Raw genomic sequence first — 19,802 nt, 5'->3', positions numbered from 1 at the left:
ATTTTGGAGTTAGGGTTAGAGTTAGGGTTCATGTTAGGGTTATGGTAATTTTTAGAATTAGTGATAGGGTTAGGTTATGGTTAGTGTTAGGTTAGTGTTAGGGTAAGAATTATGGTTTGTGTTAGGGTAAGTTGTAGGTTTAGATTTTCTGTATGGGTTAGGGTTAAAATATAGGTTTAGTGTTAGGATTAGGGTTAGCGTTAGTGTTATGTTTAGGGTTATGTTTAGGTTTAGGATTATTGTTTGGGTTAGTGTTATACTTAGGTTTAGGGTTAGTGTTAGGGTTACAGTTAAGGTTAGTTTTACAGTTAAGTTTATGTTTAGGAAGAGGTTTGAGTGAGGCATAAGTTTAGGGTTAGGGTTAGTTTTATGTTTATGGGTAGTTTAAGTATAGTGTTAGGGTTACGGTTAGTGTTACTGTTAGGGTTAGATTTAGGGTTAGTGTTAGGGTTAGGTTTTGGTTTAGGGTTAGTGTTAGGTTTATGGTTGTGGTTAGGAGTCATGTTAGGGTTAAGATTAGGGTTAGTGTTAGGGTTAGGTTTAGGGTTAGAAATAGGTTTAGGATGGCATTAGAGCAGATTATGCTAAGTGAAGCTAGCCAATCCTTAAAAAACAAATGCCAAATGTCTTCTTTGATATAAAGAGAGCAACTAAGATCAGAACAGGGAAGAAGAGCATAAGGAAAGGATTAACATTAAACAGAGACGAGTTGGGGGAGAGAAAGGGAGAGAGAAGGGAAACTATGGAAATGGAAGGAGACCCTCATTGTTACACAAAATTACATATGAGAGTTTGTGAGGGGAAAGGGGAAAAAAAACAAGGGAGAGAATTAAACAACAGCAGATGGGGTAGAGAGGGAAGATGAGAGGGAAGGGGAGGGGGGATAGTAGGGGATAGGAAAGGTAGCAGTATACAACAGTCATTAATATGGTATTATGTAAAAATGTGGATGTGTAAACGATGTGATTCTGCAACTTGTATTTGGAGTAAAAAATGGGAGTTCATAACCCACTTGAATCAAATGTATGGAAGATGATATGTCATGAGCTTTGTAATGTTTTGAACAACCAATTAAAAAAAAAGAAATAGGTTTAGGGTTAGTGTTACATTTAGGTTTATGGTTGAGTTTAGGATTAGTTTTTGTGTTAATGTTACACTTAGATTTATGGTTAGTGTAGGGTTGGAGATAGAGTTAGTGTTACGGTTGGGGTTAGCGTTACAGTGAGGCTTAGGTATAGTGTTCGGTTAGGGTTAGGGTTAGGGTTAGGGTTAGTGTTAGGGTTAGAATAAGTGTTAGGTTTAGGGTTAGAGTTAGTTTTACAGTTATTGTTAGGATTAGGATTAGGTTAGGTTTAGGATTAGGGTTAGTGTTGAAGTAAATATTACTGTTAGGTTTAAGGTTAGTGTTAGGGTTAGTTTGAGGATTAGTGTTAGGGTTAGGGCTAAGGTTATGTTAGGGTTAGGTTTAGGGTTAGTGTTAGGTTAAGGTTAAGGTTATTGTTAGGGTTAGGGTCAGGGTTTGGTTTAGGTTTAGGGATAGAGTTCGGGTGGGTGTTAGTGATACTTTAGGGATAGTGTTGGAGTTAGGGTTAGGGATAAGGCTAGGATTATGGTTAGGTTTAGGATTAGGGTAAGTGTTATGGTTCGGATTAGGTTTAGGTTTAGGGATAGGTTTCGTTTTAGTGTTAGGATTAAGGTCAGGGTTAAGGTAAGATTTAGGGTAAAGATTTGGGTAAGGATTAGGGTTAGGGTTAGGGTTACAGTTAAAATTATTGTTAATATAGGGTTAGGATTTGGGTTAGGGTTAGATTTAGGGTTAGGGTTAGTGTTAGGTTTAGGGATAGCATTTGTCTTAGGGTTATGGTTAGGATTATGTTTATGGTTCCAGTTACGGTTTTGAATAGGGTTTGGGTTAGGGTTAGGTTAGTGTTAGGGTTCAAGATAGGGTTATGGTTAGGGATAGGTATAGGTTTAGGTTTAGGTTAGGTTTAGGGTTAGGTTTAGGATTCGTGTTAGGGTTAAGGTTAGGGTTAGTGTTAGGTTTAGGTTTAAAGTGTTAGTGTTAGATTTAGAGTTAGGTTTAGGGTTATTGTTAGGATTAGGATTAGGTTTAGGTTTATGATTACAGTTAGTGTTTGTGTTAAAATTATTTTTACAGTAGTTTTTGTGTTAGGGTTAGTTTTAGGGTTTGTGTTAGAGTTAGGTTTAGGGTTAGTGTTAGGTTTAGGGTTAGGGTTAGGGTTAGGGCTAAGGTTAGTGTTCGGGTGACTATGAGAATTAGGGTTAGGGTTAGGGTTAAGGTTAGGTTTAGTATTAGGTTTTTTGTTAGGTTTATGGTTAGTGTTAGGGAAGGGTTAGTTTTAATTTTAGGGTTATGGTTTTGGGTTAGTGATAGTGTTAGTGTTAAGTTTAAGGTTAAGTTTAGAGCTAGGGTTCGTTTTAGAGTTAGCTTTAGGTTTGTGGTTAGGGTTAGGTTTAGGTTTAGGGTTAGGGTGAGTGTTATGGATAGGGTTAGGATTAGGGTGAGGCTTAGGTTTAGTGTCAGGGTTGTGGTTAGAATTAGAGGTAGTGTTAGGGTTAGGGTTAGTGTTAGTGTTAGACTTAAAATTAGGGTTCAGGTTAGGGTTACTTTTAGATTTAAGGTGAGGATTGTGTTAGGATAAGGTTTAGGATTTGTGTTAGGGTTACAGTTACAATTTGTGTTACTGTTAGTGTTAGGGTAATGCTTAGTGTAAGTGTTGGGTTAGGTTATGGTTAGGGTTTGGTTTAGTGTTAGGATTTTGGTAAGTTTTAGTGTTAGTGTTAGGATTAGTGTTATTGTTAGTTTTAGGGTTATGTTTAGTGTTAGTGTTAGTATTAGGTTTAGATTTAGGTGTAGGATTAGGGTCCATGTTACTGTTATGGATAGGGTTAAGTTTATGGTTAGGGTTAGGGTTGGGTGGGGCTTAGGGTTAGTTTTAAGATTAAGGTTAGTGTTAGAGTTAGTGTTAGGTTTAAGTTTAGGGCTAGGGTTAGGGTTAGTGTTAGGGTTATGGTTAGGATTAGGGTTAGTGTTAGTGTTAGGTTTAGTTTTCAGGTTAGGGTTAGAGTTAACGTTAGCCTGAGTGTTTGAGTTTGGGTTATAGTTAGGTTTAGAGTTGGTGTTAGGGTTTGAATTAGGGTTAGTTTTAGGTTTAGCGTAAGGGTTAGTAAGCAGGTTAGGGTTATAGTTAGGATTAGCTAAGGGTTAGTGTTAGGGTGACTATTAGAATTAGGGTTAGGTTTAAGGTTATGGTTTGTGTTAGAATTAGGGTTAGGGTTTGGCTTAGGGTTACATTAGGGATAGGGTTAGAGTCTGGAACAGAGATAGGATTCAGGTTAGGGTTAGGGATATGTACATTGTTAGGCTTAGGGTTAGGGTTAGGGTTATGTTTAGGTAAGGGTTAGGTTTAGGATTAGATTTACGGTTTGAATTAAGGTTAGGTTTAAACTTAGGGTTAGTTAGACTTAGGATTAGTTATAAAGTTAGGGTTAGTGTTAATATTAGTGTTAATGTTAGGGTTATTGTTTGTGTGAGAGTTAGGATTAATTTTAGGATTTTTGTTAAGTTTAGGGTTAGTGATAGTTTCATGGTTAGTGTTAGGGTTAGAGTGATACCTAATTTTAGTTTTAGGGTTACTGTTAGTGATAGTGTTAGGGATAGGGTTAGGGTTATAGTTAGGGTATAGTTAGGGTTAAGGTTAGGGTTAGGGTTAGGGATAGGGTTAGGGTTATGGTTAGTATAAAGTTAGGGTTGGGTTAGGTTAGTAAAGTTAGGTTTATTGTTAATATTTGGATTTGAATTAGTGTTGTGGTTACAGGTAGGGTTAGTATTAGGATAGGGTTAGGGTTAGGGTCTTTGTTAGTGTTAGGATTAGGGTTACATTAGGGTTAGTGTTAGGGTTAGGGTAAGGGTTAGGTTACTGTTAGATTTAAGGTTAGGGTTTGTGTTGGGGTTATGGTTAGGGTTTTGATTAGGCTTATGATAAACTTTAAAATTAGGGTTAGATTTAGGTTTTGGTTTAAGGTTAGGTTAGGTTTATGGTTAGGATTAGGGTTGTGTTAGGGTTAGGGTAAGGGTTAGAATTAAGATTAGTGTTAGTCTTTGGGTTAGGGTTTAGGTTATATTAGGATTAGGGTTAGATTTATGGTTCATGTTAGGATTAAGGTTAGGATTCCTGTTAGGTTTAGGTTTAGGGTTAAGGTTAGGGTTAGTGTTATGTTTAGGTATAGGGTTAAGGATATATTTAGGGTTAGGGCTAGGGTTAGTGTTAATTTAGGGATAGGAATAGAGTTAGGTTTAGGGTTAGGTTAGGGTTGGGGTTATGATTAGGTTTAGTGTAAGGTTAGGGTAAAAGTTAGGGTTAATATTAGTGTTAGTGTTAGGGACAGTGTTAGTGTTAAGGTTAGGGAAAGGGTTAGGGTTAAGATTAATGTTAGGATTAGGGTTAAGGTTTGAGTTAAATTAGGGTTAGGGTTAGATTTATGGTTCATTTTAGGATTAAAGTTATGGTTTGTGTTAGGTTTAGGTTTAGGTTTAGGGATAGGGTTAGGGATTTTTGTATTATATTTAGTGTTAGGGTTAGTGTTAGTGATACCTGTAGGGTTAGGGTTAGAGTTAGGTTTAGGGTTAGGTTAAGTTTAGGGTTATGATTATGGTTAGTTTTAGTTGTAGGTTAAATTATATGGTTAAGATTAGTGTTAGGGTTAGGGTTAGGGTTAATGTTAGGTTTAGGCTAAGGGTTAGGGTTAAGATTAGTGTTAGTGTTAGGGTTAGGGTTTGAGTTAAATTAGGATTAGGGATAGATTTATGGTTCTTGTTAGGTTTAAGTTTAGGGTTTGTGTTATGTTTAGGTTTAAGGTTAGGTTTAGGCTTAGGGTTAGTGTTTGGGTTGGGTTATATTAAGTGTTAGTGTTAGGGTTAGGGTTAGGGTTACTGTTAGTTTTATGGTTAGGATTAGGGTTAGGGTTAGTGTTATCGTTAGGATTAGGGTTAGTGTGCTGGTTATGATTAGGGTTAGGGTTAGGTTATGTGTTTGTGTTAGGTTTAGAGTTAGGTTTAGAATTAGGGTTAGGGTGAGGCTTAGTGTTATTTTCAGGGTGAGGGTTAGCTTTAGGGTTAAGATTAGGGTTTGTGGTTAGGGTTAGGATTAGGGTTAGGTTAAGGTTATTGTTTAGTTTAGCGTTTTTGTTAGGGTTATGTTTAGGTTTAGTGCTACGAAGAAAGTCAGTATTTTGGTTGTGTTTGGGTTAGGATTAGGATTAGGGTTCGTGTTAGGGATAGGTTTAGGTTTAGCGTTAGGTTTTGGATTAGGGTGAGCATTAGAGTTAGGGTTAGGTATAGGGTTAGTATTTGTATTATCTTAGTGTTAGTGTTAGAGTTAGGGTTATGTTTAGGATTAGGTTAATTGTTAATCTTAGGGTTCGTGTTAGGGTTAGGATAGGATTGGGGTTAAGGTTAGAGTTAGGGTTCTTGTTAGGGTTAGGATTATTGTAAGTTTTAATGTTAAGTTTAGGGTTAGTGTTAGGTTTAGCATTAGTGTTTGGTTTTGGGTTATACTTAGTTTTATGGTTAATGTTAGTGTTTGAATCAGGGTTAATATTAGGGTTTGAGTTAGGTTTAGGGACCTGGTTAGTGTTAGGGTTCGGGTGAGAATAAGGGTTAGGTTTAGGTAAGGGTTAAGTTTAGGGTTAGTTTGTTTTAGGTTATGGTTTAGGTTAGGGTTTGTGTTATAAGTCAGGTTATGATTAAGGTAAGGGTTACATTAGGGTTAGGGTTAGGGTGAGGGTTAGGGTTAGGATTCAGGTTAGGATAAGGATTAGGGTTATTGTTAGGTGCCGCAGTCTGGCTAGGCACAAAATCACGAGCAACTCAAGCAGGAACAAGCTTTATTTTTTGAAACTGCCGCCAATGTTCTGTATGCCCCCGGGAAGATCGGCGATCCACCCACGTGGAGTTCTCTTGGAACCCCCAGAGGAAGTTCCTCCCCTGGAACTCCCTCCTACTGTACTTCCCCAACCAATGGGAACTCTCCAGGAGTCCTGTAGCAGGCAGAGGTGAACAGCAGGAATTCAATATCCATATGAATGCAAATCTTAACATAATCATATCATCTCAATGGCTGGCTGGCCTCACCTTTCAACCAAAAATGCCATGCATCATATACTTGTCTGACTCTTAGCATCTCCCCCATTCTGTTTAATTAAGCAACAAGCAATGTGGCTAGGGACCTTGCCTGTTAGGTTTGTCCAATTCAACATATGGTTCTTACCCATCATCGGAAAACTGACCTCTAGGCATCAGCCTCCTGTCTTAGGTTGATACCACTGCAATTGGATCATACCCATCACTGACTACCGGTCCAGCATATAGCCATACTTATGGATAGGCCTATGCACCACCAATGGGGGGGTGAGGTTCTTTGCCTCACCTCTGTTGGCCCCCCAAACTAGACCATCACTAGTAGAAGGGAGGAGGATACAGAAATGCCATGACACCAAGTCAATTGATGGCTCCTAGGAAAAAATTGCATCATTGGTGACACATCAGCAAAGATACGCTAGCACTACCATAATTCGCTGCATCAACAGATAGATCAAAGTGCATAAAAGTGATACATAGTCCAGGCAAGTTCTGTAAGCAGTTCAAAGCAGAGGAATCTATCAATATGTCCATATCCTCCCAAAATAAATTGACTCATTGATTGAGCATTACTTGTTGAGTTATTAATAATTGATGTATCAGTTTATACAGTTTGTTGTGATAACTCTCGAAGAAGCTGTAGTTTGGTTTCATCTTTGTCTTCACCGGCACTGGGATGAAAATAGGAATTCTGACAATGATGCTAAAAAAAAAAAAATGTAACATTTCAACAGGTACTAAGAAAACAATATTTAGAACAATTTACATTATCCTGAACAGAATTATTAAATATAATGAAAAGGAAAGGTGAAAGTAAACAAACACATCTGTTAACCTTCTATTTGTTCATATATTAAAACAATCCTCAACAGCTGTTTACCCAAATTAAATTAAACTATTAAAATCACGTGAATAATAAAAACAATTCAGATCCATATTCATGAGTGTTCCTCATGTATGATATATGGACATATGCACATACAGACATACAACACAAAACAGAAGTGTGCACACGTAACATACAACACATAAGACAATGGTAAAGGCCTTGTAGCTTTACCTAGGTGAAATCTGCATTGCAATGTTTAAAAGCTCCACAGTCAAAAAATAAAACTGATCAGGAAAATATTAACCTAGGTCTGTATGAGCTCAAAAATAAAATAGAACTTTATGAGGTGGGAAAAAGCAATAATAAAATAGATATTGAAAAAAGCATCCTGGTTAATCACTGTTGCAGATGTAAGAATAGCCAAGCTGGAGTTCTGGATATCAGCTGTTATGGATTTGAGTCAAATCATCTTCCTTTTGGTCTGTAGAAATTGTTTTGGTTAATCTCTCTGGAATCCAAATCGGCTGCTGTTCTCCCTGTGGAAAAACACAAACAGAGCCCTGACTCCAGACTATCACTGGGTCAGGACCTTTCCATTGTCCTGTTAGAATATCCTTCCAAAATACCTTAGGCTTATGTACATTTTTTGGATACAAGTGTCTTTCCACAGCACTAATCCCTGATGAATCCAAATTTAAAAAGTTTAGAGTAAAAAGCGTTATTTAAAGCTTATCTTAGGGGGATATATACCCCTTTCCAATTCCCTCCTTTTGTTTTAATAAGTACATTTTAACTGTTTGATGAGATCTTTCAACTATGCCTTGTACTTGTGGATTGTATGGAATTCCTGTTATGTGAGTAATGCCAAATGATGAGCAAAATTGTTTAAAAGAGGTAAAGGCATAACCAGGACCATTATCGTTTTTTAACTGTTTTGGAACGCCCACAGTGGCAAAATTTTGTAAGCAATGAGCTATAATATCTTTAGTTTTTTCTTCGGCATGAAGGAAACCCATCAAAAATCCAGAAGAAGTATCAACTGTAACATGCAAATATTTTAATTTTCCAAATTCTGGCAAGTGTGTGACGTCCATCTGCCAAATATGGTTAGGTATCAGTCCTCTAGGATTGACTCCAAGATTAACTTGTGGTAAAAATGGCACACAATTTTGACATTGTTTTATTTTATGTTGGGCTTGTTCTTTAGTTATTTTAAAATGCTTCTGTAAAGTATTAGCATTGACTTGGAACCTCTTATGAAAATTTATAGCTTCTTCTATTGTGGAGAAAATATATATGTCATGTGTAGATTTATCTGTTAATTCATTGCCCAAACTAAGGGCTCCAGGCAATCCTGTATGTGCCCTGATATGTCCTGTAAAGAATGGATCTTTTCTGTCCCAGATTAGACTTTATAAAGTGGAAAACAAAGATAAAACAGTAGAAGAAGGGGAAATCCTACCAGCATCTTCAAGGGATACTATAGCATTAACTACATACTGACTATCAGAAAATAAATTAAATACAGAATTTTAAACATCATAAAAACTTGTAATACTGAATTAAGCTCTACCTTTTGAGCTGATTGTTTGGGTACTAAACATGTAAAATTTGATCAGGGGTAACTACTGCTGTTGTACCATTATTTAACCCATCAGTGAATATATTTGGAGCATTCATGATAGGGGTTTTTCTTGTCATCTTTGGAAAAACTACAGGATGCTTAGACCAAAAAGACAACAAAGGATTAGATGGTAAGTGATTATCAAATGAAACATTCCATTTACATATGATTATTGCCCCAGTATTTAACTCATTAGCTAACTCATCAATTTGATCCATAGTATATGGAGTAATAATTTTACTGGGAGAAATCCCAAACACTCCATTTGTTGCTTTTATTCCTTTGAGTATTAATTGTCCTACAGCCTCAGGATATCTAGTAAGAATAGTGTTAGGAGAATAAGATAAATGTATCCACAATAATGGACCTTCTTGCCAAAATACTCCTGTAGGAATATTTTTTTGTTGGCAGTACAATAAATAATAAAGGCAAACTTATATCAATTCTATCCAAATGCATATTTCCCATATATGTTTCAATGATTTTTAATGCCTTTCTTGCTTCAGGCGTCAACATGTGGGGTGAATTTGGATCTGATGGACCTTTTAGAATATCAAATAAAGGTCCCAACTCTCCTGTTGGTATGCCTAGATAAGGCCTTATCCAATTTATGTCTCCCAATAACTTTTGAAAGTCGTTAAGTGATTTGAGTTGACCTACTCGTATTTGAATTTTCAGTGGACGGACCATGGTTGAGGATAATAGAACTCCTAAATAATTAAATGGAAGATTTAATTGTACATTATCTATTGCTTTCTGTAGATTATAATTTTTAATAAATTTGTAAGTGTGGCAAAACTTTCTAGCAATGTGTTTTTATTTTTATGTGCCAATAACATATCATCCATATAGTGAAATATTTGTAGTTCAGGATTTTGATTTCTAAGTGGCTGGATTGCTTTGTTAACATAAATTTGACACATAGTTGGACTATTAGCCACCCCTTGAGGTAGTACTTTCCATTCATATCTCTGATCAGGACCTTCATGATTTAGTGCAGGGATAGTAAATGCAAAATGTGGACTATCCTCGGGATGAATTGGAATTGAAAAATAAAACAAAAAAAAAACAATCTTTAATATCTGTAGCTAAAACATACCAGGTTTTTGGTAAAGCAGACAATTGGGGAATCCCTGATTGAGCAGGTCCCATAATAACCATCTCATTATTAATGGCTCTTAAATCTTGCAATAATCGCCATTTACCATTTTTCTTTTTAATGACAAAAATGGGAGTATTATGGGGAGATATGGAAGGTTGTATATGTCCCTCCGCTAATTGTTGTTTGACCAGGTCATGGGCTATTTGTATCTTTTCTTTAGTCAGGGGCCACTGAGGAACCCAAACTTGTCTTTCTGATTTCCAAGTAATTTTGATTGTCTCAGTGTCCCTTTCTGAAAACCCAATCCATGTCTATTTGTTTCTTGATCTATTTGAATTGGTGCTGTCATACCTTGTTCTTGTTCTCTTAATCTTTCTTCTTTCCTAAAGCCTTGTCTAGCCCTAGTAGTGGGCACATTAGGATTGATGTTATTTGTTAATGTCAAACCTAATTGATCTAGGACATCTCGTCCCCATAAATTTATAGGAAGATGATCCAATACATAGGGCTGTATAGTTCCTTCACATCCTTCAGGATCCTTCCAATCTAATATCATTGCACTTCTATGGGGATTAGTTGCCACTCCTAGGCCTCAAAGCGTTTGAGTGGCTTGTTGTAATGGCCAATGTTTTGGCCATTCTTGATGAGATATGATGCTAAGGTCTGCACCTGTATCAAGTAGTCCATTAAAGTCATGTCCTTGAATATTTAGTTTTAGCATTGTGCAAGAATCTAGATTTAAAGACAGCATAGCCCAATCTACACCTGTGGAGCCTAATCCCCTGGAACCTCTTTCTACAGTACGACTGGAAAATTTATCATGTAGGCTGGGTATTATTAATAACTGTGCTATTCTATCTCCTGGTGAAATTACTGATATACCTCTTGGAGAACTAGCTATAATTTTTATTTCACCTTCATAATCGGGATCAATTACCCCAGGACTTATCATAAGTCCTTTTAGTGTTGAAGAACTGCGTCCCAATAATAAGCCTACTGTTCCTTGGGGAAGAGGTCCTTTTACTCCTGTGGGAATGATTTGAACTCCCATCTCTGGAGTTAGTACTGCTCTGGCAGAGGCGCAGATGTCCAACCCTGCACTCCCTCTAGTTTGTCTGATGAGGGATTTAATGGATAATGCGTCCTGGGCACTACCTTGATGGTGCTGCTGGGTTCCTCCACTGCCCCGTATATTTGTGGTTTTGGGCCCCGGAGCATTGGGCCCTCCAGTCCGTTTTTTGGCAATGGAGCCTGATGTCTTTCTCCATGATATCATGGGTAAACACTTGGTCCTTGTCTGTTTTTTGATAATGGAATACCCTCTATGGTGGTTTGAGAATGGCATTCATTAGCCCAATGTTTCCCTCTATGGCATCGTGGGCAAATACCCGGTATTCTATTCCTTTGATACCTAGCCTTGTTAAACCCTCCTCCTATGGGGCAACTCCTTTTAAAATGTCCTGTTTGATCACAATTATAGCATGTTTTTGGCCTGGCATCTAAAGCCTGTTGTACTGTTGCTAAGACTTGCCCTTGTTCATTAATGTCTCTACATAATTTAATATATGTGTTTAAATCTTCATGTTTCCATGGTCTGATGACCTCTCTGCAGCAACGATTTGCTTGGTCATAAGCCAGTTGTTTTATAAATGGCATTGCCTGTTCTGTATCTCCAAATACTCTAGATGCTGTCTGAATAAGCCTATCTACAAATTCAGCGTAAGGTTCATTAGCTCCTTGTATTACCTTAGATAATTGTCCTTGTAAATCTCCATGCCCCTGTAAAGTTTTCCATGCCTTAATTGCATCTACAGCAATTTGTGCATATACACCAGGATCATATTCAATTTGTTGCCGTTGACCCTCATAAGGTCCTTTTACTAATAACATATCTAGATTTCTTTGAGGGTAACTGGCTGCTGCATTTCGCCTATCTGTCTCCATGCAAAATTCCTCATTGGCAACCTTCCATAACAAATATTGTCCTCCATTTAGCACAGATCGACACATGTTAGCCCAATCTGCTGGCGTCATGTCTAAGTTGGTAATGGATTCGACCATGCTCACAGTGAAGGGTGCTTGCGGCCCATAGATTGTTACAGCCTCCTTTAATTGCTTCACTGTTTTGAAATCTAAAGCATGGTGAATTCGTTGCCCTCCTTCCTGCTCAAGTACAGGGCATGCTAATCTTTGGGGTCCTGCCTCAGGATTCCGTTCATCAACTACGGGAGTTGAGGGCCGCTCAGCTGTAGATGGAGCTGTTGGTTGAATTACGCCCTCTGGTGATAGAACGGGGTTAGTAGCAGCCTCTGTTGTAATTCCCCGCCTGATGGTTGTTTTTCCTCTAAGCTTTCTTTCTTCAAATCTTCCTCTGTCTGACTAGCTTGAGAGACCTTCTCTTTCGCTTGACCTAACATGTTTTCTACCATAGTCTGGACCTCTAACAATTTACTTAACAGTCTTTTGGTTTGTTTTTTACTAGTTTATAATCTACTATAAAGGTAACGCAACCCAATTAGATAGCATAAAACAAAACCGAAACAGAATGAAACAAAAACCTAAAAAAGAAGAGTTATATCAATTTTCTCTTTCTCAGGGCCAAACAATTGGAATTGAAAAAAAAAAAAAAAATCTTTAATATCTGTAGCTAAAACATACCAGGTTTTTGGTAAAGCAGACAATTGTGGAATCCCTGATTGAGCAGGTCCCATAATAACCATCTCATTATTAATGGCTCTTAAATCTTGCAATAATCGCCATTTACCAGATTTCTTTTTAATGACAAAAATGGGAGTATTATGGGGAGATATGGAAGGTTGTATATGTCCCTCCGCTAATTGTTGTTTGACCAGGTCATGGGCTACTTTTATCTTTTCTTTAGTCAGGGGCCACTGAGGAACCCACACTGGTCTTTCTGATTTCCAAGTAATTTTGATTGTCTCAGTGGCCCTTTCTGAAAACCCAATCCATGTCTATTTATTTCTTGATCTATTTGAATTGGTGCTGTCATACCTTGTTTTTGTTCTCTTAATCTTTTTTCTTTCCTAAAGCCTTGTCTAGCCCTAGTAGTGGGTGCATTAGGATTGATGTTATTTGTTAATGTCAAACCGATTTGATCCAGGACATCTCATCCCCATAAATTTATAGGAAAATGATCCAATACATAGGGCTGTATAGTTCCTTCACATCCTTCAGGATCCTTCCAATCTAATACCATTGCACTTCTATGGGGATTAGTTGCCACTCTTAGGCCTCAAAGTGTTTGAGTGGCTTGTTGTAATGGCCAATGTTTTGGCCATTCTTGAAGAGATATAATGCTAAAGTCAGCACCTGTGTCAACTTCAAACCTTGAGCCAACCATTTTTCCCCGTTTGCCTGAGAAAATTCTAGGGATAGGCAGCTTGAAACAAAAACAAGATAAATCAAAATGAGAACACATTGTTTTTTGAAATGATCACCCACTTTGTTGCCTTCCCTCAGGGGCGAGCAATTTTCCTCACCTCCAAGATTCAGGCGTTCCCCATGCGGGCCGCCAGTTGCCACAGTCTGGCTGGGCACAAAATCACGAGCCACTCAAGCAGGAACAAAGTTTATTTTTTGAAACTGCCACCAATGTCTGGTACCGCCTGGGAAGAATTTTTCCACCCATGCCACCTCCTCCCGGACCCGCAGAGAGAGTTCCTCCCCCGGAACTAACCATAACCCTAACTCTAACTCTAACTCTAAACCTATCACTACCCTAACACTATCCTTAAAACTAACCCTAACCATAACTCAAACAATAACACCAAAACTAATCCTAAACCTAACCCTAACACTCTAAACCTAACACTAACATGAATCCTAACTCTAAACCAAAAACTTAACTTACCCATAGACATAACCCTAACCCTAACACTAACACTAAAATTATATCTAACCGTAACCCTAACACTAACCATAATCATAAACCTCATCTTAAAACTAGCCCTAACACTAACTCTAAAACAAAGTTTAGCACTAACACTATCCCTAAATCAAAACCTAATCCTAACCATAACTCTAGCCCTAACCCTAAACAAAACCAAACCCTAACTCAAAACCTAACCCTAACCCTAACACTAAATCTAACCGCAACCTGTACTCTGACACTAAACTTATCACAAACCCTAACATTTATGCTAACCCTAACCATAACTGTAACCATAACACTAACCCTAAACTTAACACTAACCATAAAACTAACCCTAAAGATATTCTTATACCTAACACCATACCTAAACCTAACCATAACCCTAACCCTAATACTAACCCTAACCTTAACCCTAATATTAATCCTAACTCTAACTCTAACTCTAACACTATGATGAACCTTAATCCTAGCCATAACACTAACACTAACCCTAATCCTAACCCTAAACCTAACACTAATTTTAAACCTAACACTAACCCTAAACATAACACCAACCCTAATCCTAACTGTAACAATAACCCTAATGCAAACCCTAAAACTAACACTACTCCTAACACTAACTCTAATCCTAAAGGTAATCCTAAAACTAAGACTAACCATAACCCTAACCATAATATAAACTTTAACCCTAACCATAATACTAAACCTAACCCTAAACCTAACCAAAACACTAACCCTAACACTAACCAAAACCTAACCCTAATCCTAACTGTAACCCTAAACATAAAAATAACACAAATGCTAACACTAATCCTAATCCTAATACTAAACTTAAACCAAACACCAGCACTAACTCTAACCTTAACCCTAACCCAAAACCTAAACCTAACACTAAACCTAGCCATAATTTTTTAACCTAACCCTAAGGCTTACCCTAACCTTAACACCAACACTAACCCTAACCATAAAACTAACTCTAAAGTTGGACCTAAACCTAAATATAACCCAAACCCTAACACTAAATCTAGTCCTAACACTATCACTAGAACTAACCCTAAACCTAATCATAATGCTAACCCTAACACAAAACCTAAACCTAATCCTAAGGTTAACCCTAACACTAAACCTATCCCTAAACCTAACCCTAAAAATAAAACTAACCCTAACGCTAACATAAACCATAAGCCTATCCCTAACCCTAACACTATTGCAAAACCTACCCGTAACCATAACACTAGAACGAACCCTACAACTAACCCTAATCCTAACACTAACACGAACCCTAACCCTATTTCTAAGACAAACACTAAGCCTAACTCTAATCCTAACCGTAATACTAACTCTAAGACAAACCCTACACCTAACACTAACCCTAACCAATCCTAACCATAACCTTAACAATAACCCTAACATTAACCCTAACGCAAACCTAAACACTAACACTAACCCTAATCCTAAACATTTTCCTACCTCTAAACCTAACCTAAAACTTACTCTAACCCTAAACCTAAAAATAAATCTAACCCTAACACTAACCCTAAACTTAACAATAACCAGAACCTAACCCTAACTCTAACCTCAACCCTAATCCTAACACTAAAATTAAACCTAAGGCTAACCCTAACCCCAACACTAAACCTAACCCTAATGCTTTCCCTAAGACTAACCCTAAACCTAAACCTAAATCTTACACGAACCCTAAAGTTAATTATCACATAAAGCATAAATTTAACCCTAAACCTAATATAACCCCAATCATAACCCTAATCCTAACACTAATCTTAATCCTAAACCTTATGCTAACCCTAAAACTAACCCTAAACATAAACCTAACCCCAACCTAACTAGAACCCTAAACCTAACTCTAACACTAAAATTAATCTTTATTATATTCCTAGCCATACCCCTAACTGTAACGCCAACACAAATCCTAACCCTAAAGCTAACACTAAAATTAACCCAAACCCTAACACTAACCCTAACCCTAAAACTAATACTAACTTTAACCTGAACCTTAACCCTAAATCAAAATTTTACCCTAACCCTAACTCTAACCCTAGCATGAACCCTAACACTAACCATAATGCTAATCCTGACACAAACCATAAAAATAACCCTAACTCTAACCCTACCAGCAACCCTAACCCTTACCCTAACACTAACCCTAATACTAACAGTAACCATAACTTTAACTCTAACCCTAACCCATACCCTAAAACTAACCCTAACCCTCAGCCTAACTATAACCCTAATCCTAACCCTAATTTTAAACCTAAAGCTGACACTAAACCTAAACTTAAACCTAACATGAACCCTAACCCTAACTCTAACCTAAACCTAACTCTAACCATAATCCTAACCCTAACACTAACCGTAAACCTAACTTGAACCCTAACACTAAACTAACCCTAACCCTAATCCTCATCATAATTTTAACTGTAATAAGAAGCTTAAGCATAATCCTAACTGTAACCCTAAGACAAATCCTAACCCTAATCCCTAACATTAACCCTAACACTAAACCAACCCTAAACCTACACTACCCCTAATTTTAACCATAACCTAACCCAAACTCTAAACCTTACCCTATAGCTTACCTTAACCCTTACCCTAACACTAACCCTAACCCTAACACTTACACTAATCTTAACCCTAAACCTAATCCTAACTATAAATCTAACCCTAACCCTAAATCTAACCCTAATCCTAACCCTATCCCTAACCCTAACTCTAATCCTATCCCTAATGTATCACTAACACTAAACCTAAATCTATCACTAAACCTAAACCAAACCCTTACCTAACCCTAACAATAACTCTAACCTTAACCTAAACCTAACCCTAAACCTAACCCTAACACTAACACTAAACCTAACCCTAACACTAACACTAAACCTAACCCTAACACAAATTTTAAAACTAACCTTAACACAAACCCTAACCCGTTATAACAGTAAATTTAACTCAAACCCTAACCCTAATCCTAAACCTAATCCTAACCCTAATCGTAAAAATAACCATAAACCTAACTCTAAACCTAACAATAACCCTAAACCTAACTCTAAACCTTACTCTAACCCTAACCATAACCGTAACCTAACAATAATCCTTAGCCTCACTGTAACCTTAACCCTAAGTGTAACACTAAACCTAACTGTAACCTTAGAATAACCCTAAATCTAAGCCTAACACAAACCCCAAACCTAATCCTAAACCTAACCATAACCCTAAATATAACACTAAAACTAACACTAACCATAAACCTAAACCTAACCCTAACACTAACCCTAACCCTAACACGAATCCTAACCATTACTGTAAACCTAAAACTAACCCTTAGTCTAAACATAACACTAACAGTAAAAATAACCGTAACAGTAATCCTAACAGTAAAACTAAACCTAACCCTAACCCTAACAGTAACCCTAATGGTATCCTAACCCTAACCCTAACCATAACCATAAACATAAAGTTACCCTAACCCTAAACATAAACCTAACACAATCTGTATAGCAAAACATAACCATAACCATAACCTAACACTAATCCTAACCCTTACCTAACTGTAACCCTAACCCTAACACAAACATTAACACTAACACTAACCCTAACCCTAAACCTAATCTAACACTAACCCTAACCACAACACTAATGCTGTCACTAAGCCTAACCCTAACACTAACAGTAACACTAAAGCTGACCCTAACACTATACCTATCCACCCGTAACCATAAAACAAACCTTAACCCTACACCTAACTCTAACCCTCTTAATAACCATAACCCTAAGTGTAACACAAACCCTAACTCTAACCCTAACACTAATCCTAAATCTATGTTATATATAGATTATACACTAATATGAACACAAATCCTCAATTTAAACATAACCTTAAAAATAACTCTAATGCTAACACTAACCCTAACACTAAAACTATCTTTTAACCTTAGCCCTTACAGAAAACCTAAATCTAAACCTTACACTAACTTGAACTATAATTCTTACCCTAACACTAACCTAAAACTAACCATATCCCTAACAATCTTGCTAATTCTAAAACTAAACCTAACCCTAACCCTAACGCCAAAACTAAACTTAAATCTAACCCTAACTCTAATCCTAACATTAACCAAACCCTAACCCTACTGTAACACTAATTCTAGCCCTAAACTTAACCATAAAAGTAACCCTAAACATATTCCTAAACCTAACACTATTCCTAACTTTAACCCTAACACTAACACTATCACCTACTGTCGCGACCCCTTGCCCGCAAGGAAGACGCAACACTCGGGAATCTTCTTTCAGCAGTTTATTCAGGTCCCTGATATTTCTTATTCTTTCTTCTTCTTCTCTTCTCTCTCTCGGATGCCCCTCCCAGCCTTAATAAAGCATCCCAAGCCCCAATGCAAAGCTGCCGCGTGGAGCTTTCTCACAGGGTGGTGTACATGGTGGTGAAAAATCATGTGCCAACTCTCTCAGATAAGGAGTTGTTTGTCACATACTACAGCGGAGCCGGCGCCATCTCGTAATGGCGACCATAGTCTGCAGAAACGGCAGACGCGGCTCACCACAGTTCCCCCTTTTTGTTTTATTAAAACAATACAGGCGAGAGTAGAGGTCCTATCCCACTGTGCAGAAGTGGCTGCATAGTATGGCTCAGTCCTAAGGAGTGCCCTTCCCCAGATCTGAGGCCATATCAGCCGACGCCTTTTTTCGTGGGGCGGGGCATGGACGCGTCTAACCCGCATGCAATAGGACATGCTCTCCTTGAGGTCCACGTCAAGGATCACTCAAGTGCAGTGCCTTGCCTCGCATCCTGTATCGTGACGATGGTGGACGAAGGGGGATAGCTGAGGCTGAACTGTGGCTGTTTATAATGACAAACAAGTTGACAGCACCCTGAAAGAAAGGCACGGACTTTAAAGCGATAGTAAAGCACTAGTGTGGAAACCCATCTGCGTGCAATGGCAGCAAGACCGGCAGAGTGCAAGGGCTTTCCAACACTAAGAGAATAACAAGGAAAGTCATGTCGATCCCAGTGCAAAGTTATAATAACTTGGGGTGCAACGACCATGACAAAGGTTTACTGTTTAAGATGCGCAAGCCAGACTTGAGGTGAGTTGCCATTTTCTAAAGCTGCAAGAGCTTGTATGATCATAGCCTTTTCTTGTGCATGGCGAGATTTAAGGCGACAGAGAAGCCACAAACAAAGTATAACACTGAAGCAACACATTGCACCAAAAATGCCTACTCCCACCCACTCTTTGAAGAAGGAAAAAGCAGAAGATATCCAATCGGTGAATTGATCCAAAGTCACTGGTTCAACACGGGTACTATTCAAAACAGCAATCTGCGTTAGTTGAGACTGGATCATGTCTTCCGCTGCCATGGACCAATTTCCGGCCAAATATTCGCCAGTGATGCGGGAGGCATTCCTGGAATCATTAAATCTGACAGAGGTTATACATAAATGTGCACGTTGGTCAACACAACCCAAAAGCACCAAGTCAGCCAATTCTTCTACCTGAGCTTGGAGTAAATCTATCCTTTGGTTGGCAGCTAAAATCCCTGACAAAATATGTTGATTAATTGAATTTTGGGATTCAAGTATAGTGGAAGTTTGTTGAACAACTTGATTAATGGTGGCAGCAGTTTGTACTTGTCTGGCCATGGCTACTCCAGCTGTAACTGCTGCAGCAGCAGACACTGCCACAGCTGTCACTATAGCTGCCGAAATTCCAAAATCTCTGCGGACTCTAAGTACCTCAACAATGGGGAATTTATCTGGGTCCGCAGTGACTGGGATTGGGACAAAGGTTGGAATTTTCATAACCACTGCTACAGTCCAAGAACCATTCCAACACTCAGATAAGAGACAGGTAACACTAGAACAATCCAGCATCCCCGACGAGGTATTATTAGCCAAAAGGAGCAAGAACGGGGATTGGACGCAGACCATTGCAGGAGGCAATGTGGCATTATATAGCAAAGAGTTGAGCGAAACAGATGTGAGCCTATTACCTCATTCACTTTTCCTAACAGTGCCAGAAACATTAGCCAGACAGCTTTTGGCTCCCAGCAATTGAGCCAATGCAGAAATATCAGCTGAAGCCCCCTTCTCATTGGAAATCAGCCATTGAAACCAGGACCAACCTACTCCTGTAGAGGAGTTGGCACTATGGTTAAAATTAT

Source organism: Marmota flaviventris, chromosome 8 (assembly GCF_047511675.1).
Source record: "Marmota flaviventris isolate mMarFla1 chromosome 8, mMarFla1.hap1, whole genome shotgun sequence".
Classification (NCBI taxonomy): Eukaryota; Metazoa; Chordata; class Mammalia; order Rodentia; family Sciuridae; genus Marmota; species Marmota flaviventris.
Note: the sequence above shows the minus strand (reverse complement) of the source record.